This window comes from Diachasma alloeum, unplaced genomic scaffold, assembly GCF_001412515.2.
Source record: "Diachasma alloeum isolate Michigan unplaced genomic scaffold, Dall2.0 Dall_scaffold_00646, whole genome shotgun sequence".
Classification (NCBI taxonomy): Eukaryota; Metazoa; Arthropoda; class Insecta; order Hymenoptera; family Braconidae; genus Diachasma; species Diachasma alloeum.
This window is the reverse complement of record NW_021680778.1, coordinates 108,213-111,986: the sequence shown is the minus strand read 5'-3', so window position 1 is coordinate 111,986 and position 3,774 is coordinate 108,213.

Here is a 3,774-nt window from a genome sequence, read left to right as displayed (position 1 = left end):
ACAAATCCACGCACAGGATCGCCATCGTCAAAAACATGTTCTCGAGGATTACACACACTGCATGGGCTTCCAAGATTTTCCTCAGTTTTCATAATGTCGTCATCGTTCATCTCTGCACATCGGTCACATACAGTCTGGGCAACACAGAGTGTAGATACGTGTATGTTGACGTCATCAGTCCCTTCCATCTTATCGTCTTGTCGTGTTTCAAAGTCGTAAAAAACAAACGCCACACGTTTCACCGTTGTTTTCTTCTTAAATTTCAATGTAGGCATGTAACACAGGTGAGATGCGGCTTCATCCTTCTGGCAGACAGAGCAGTAATATTTGTTGCACTGGTGTTTCTGAGCATTCCGATGATCAATTTTCGTATTGCAATTTTTACACAATTTTATGTTTCCACATACTGTTGGTTTTATCCCTCCAAAAGATCCTGCTTTCTTATGGTTTTCGAAACACAATCGACCGTGGAATTCTCGATTACAGTCATCACACTATTTTATCCACACTTGTAGTGTCGCATGGTGGATTTTTTAGACATCTGTCACAAGTTCTATCACAAACATGCCCTTGAGAGCTGTAGGGCGTATTACAATGTTCGCAATAATACTTGCAGCCGAAGAATGAAAGTAAATTTTGAATCGGCTCATAGTGTTTCTCTTCCGGATAATAGACAATGGGGAGAGTATATTGTGTAGATATATTCCTGCTGGTTAGTTCAGGCGTGCCATCGTAGAGTACCGGGCGATCTTTGCCATTCCTTTTGAGAGAATAAACCTTGATAATGCACCCCTCACGTGCCAAATATCTTTGATATTGTATAATTTCCTCTAAACCACAGCCATCGGCAGGTACAATGACCCCTGCCTCGCGGGTCAGGCGCTGGGCTTCCTTACGTTGCATTTTACCCTTGGATTGTCGAATGGATTACCACATCTCGTGTATTTCGCCCTTGTCAGCCCTGGCCTTCAATTTCTGTGCGTATACTCTGGCCACAACAAGTGATCGGGCTAAACACAAGCCATCCTTATTTAAAATTTGAAGGACACACTTCCTGCTAACACCTCCCTTCATTTCTCTCTCGAGAAAGTCTCCTTGTCCTGCTGGTGCTTCAACCACATGGAGTTTTATCCAAAATGTGTCCGCACAGTCGAAACCATTGGCGCTCTGTGCAATAGAGCTCACAAGATTCCACAAATCTTGAAACTCGTATCCATTAATCGCACGTGGGCTTATCCATGCGTTGTCTCTTTGCATATTTGCAAAATTGAATGTGNTCTCAGAGCTGACGGTGGGTCCTCTTCATTTCGGCCAAATTGAGCATCTGAAATTGAATTTATTTTCAATGGTAAGAATATTTTTAGAAAAAAATATTCATTATTATTAACATATAATGTGATACTCGCCAGTGTGTTGATCTAGTAAATCTAGATTGAAGTCTTCAATAGCTTTGAGCGCCTCAGGATTATTGATCACTTTTTTACCACCACCATATTGTATATCAAAGAACTCGGGGTTAAAACTCTCGAATAAATCCACTTCAAAATTATCTTCAATTTCAAAATCACTCAATAAGTCCAGATTAAAATTATTTATCCAATCAAAATCGCACTCCAGAGGTGGGGTATTTCCTCTAGAAGCACCACTAGGCCCTGGTAAATCGTTTGGGTCCGTCATTCCGAACACCTTTTAGGAAACTGTGGCTAAGTGAGAAAAAAATCAGCCTATATTGGAAAAAGTCAGTGCCCTACTATTGGCCATAGGGGGGACAAGTGTATATCTCCAGTATTTTACCTGTTCACGCCTACGCGTATTGTCCTTGACCAATGAGGTAATAGCCTCCCTTAGCAGGTCAAACGCTTGGGCCTTACGACACCCCCCTGCCGTTTTGAAATACATACTACTTTTTGAATATCTTATACAAGTGTATAAAATGACGAGTTTTTTACAATGCTTAATCAGACGGCAACATGGATACAAGGTGGAAACATCCCTTCACTGCCATGATTTGTGGACCCACAGGTTGTGGGAAAACATTTTTTGTTAAAAGGTTTTTGAAAGAAATCAAAGAAATGTGTGATACACCTATTGAAAAAGTGATTTTCNTCTCAGAGCTGACGGTGGGTCCTCTTCATTTCGGCCAAATTGAGCATCTGAAATTGAATTTATTTTCAATGGTAAGAATATTTTTAGAAAAAAATATTCATTATTATTAACATATAATGTGATACTCGCCAGTGTGTTGANTCCAAAATTTTTACAAGAGGCATATTTCGATGCGACATCGCAGGCTCATGGATATTTGCTGCTTGATTTAAAACAGTCGACTCCTGAAAACTGCAGATTCCGTACCAGTGTATTCCCCAGCGACCCCTATCACTATGTTTATGTTCCACGAAAGGAAAACAATATAAAAGGGGGAGGCTCATCACGTGGTATACCAGTCGTTCGTGTGTAATGGCAACGACAAGTCGCTCTGGAAGCGGCTGTGTTCGCAAGTCGCTCGGAGAAAAAAATACAGCCTTATTACACGCACTGATCCACGCTCCTCTGAATTTATTACATGCGAATATTCCATTGAAAAATTGTGAAAAATCGAAATTGTGTAAACATAAAAAAATCTTGAGAAAGTTGGCAGACAAGAGACAAAGTTTATCCAGCAAGAAAAAATTCTCAATCAGAAAGGCAACGCATTCCTGCCCATGTTATTGGGGCCTCTCATTAGCGCAATCATTTCAGCTGTTGTATAATCATGGAACTCGTGGTCATTGACGTTTTAAGCAAGTTTGCCTGGGTTGAACCATTGAAGGACAAGTCGGCACCGCAGGTACTCGAGGGCTTTAAACGTATAATGGGAAGGAGCGGTGGTCGTGTGCCTGTTTGTATACAAACTGACAAGGGAAAAGAATTTATGGCTAGCAGTGTCCAAAAATTTTTCTCTGATAAAAAAATTCAATTTCGTGTTGCGCGTAATCCTGACATAAAAGCCGCAATCGTGGAACGTTTCAATCGGACACTGAAGGAGCGCATGTGGCGTTACTTTACACATAGTCGAACATATAAATATATGGATGTGTTGGAACAAATTGTCGACTCTTATAACAACTCGAGACATTCATCAATAAAAATGGCACCTGCGACTGTTAATATCGATAATGCTCCATATGCATGGCGTAATATACAAAATCGGTACAAGTCGGAGAAATCTCGTAAAGAAACCTTTAAATACAAAGTTGGGGACTATGTGCGCATCAGTCGAGCGAAAGGCATCTTTGAGAAAGGATATGAGACTAATTGGAGTAAAGAAATATTCCAAATAACGAAAGCAGTCCTCAAACAATCATTACCAATATACGAGCTGAAAGATTTAGCTGATGAACAAATTGAAGGATTTTTTTACGAGCCAGAGTTGGTGCTTGTCAATAAACAAACGGACAAGGATGAATTCGTAGTTGAACGTGTCATACGCTCTAAAGGAAAAGGAAAAAATAAACAAATTCTTGTTCATTGGGAGGGATATCCTGATAAATTTGATTCGTGGATACCTGCGTCAGAGCTGCACGTCATTGGAAAAAAATGAAGAGGAACGAATTTTATATGGTACTTCCAAGCAACAGCAGCATGGACTATCATCCCGATAATACAGCATCACAATATACAACATTACTCCCGAAACAAGTTGAGTTGGAAAGAGAATGGGTTGTGGGCCTGAGTGAAATACAGTTTCCTTGTAATTTTTTACATATACGTGATAGGAAAGATGCCTCCATCAAC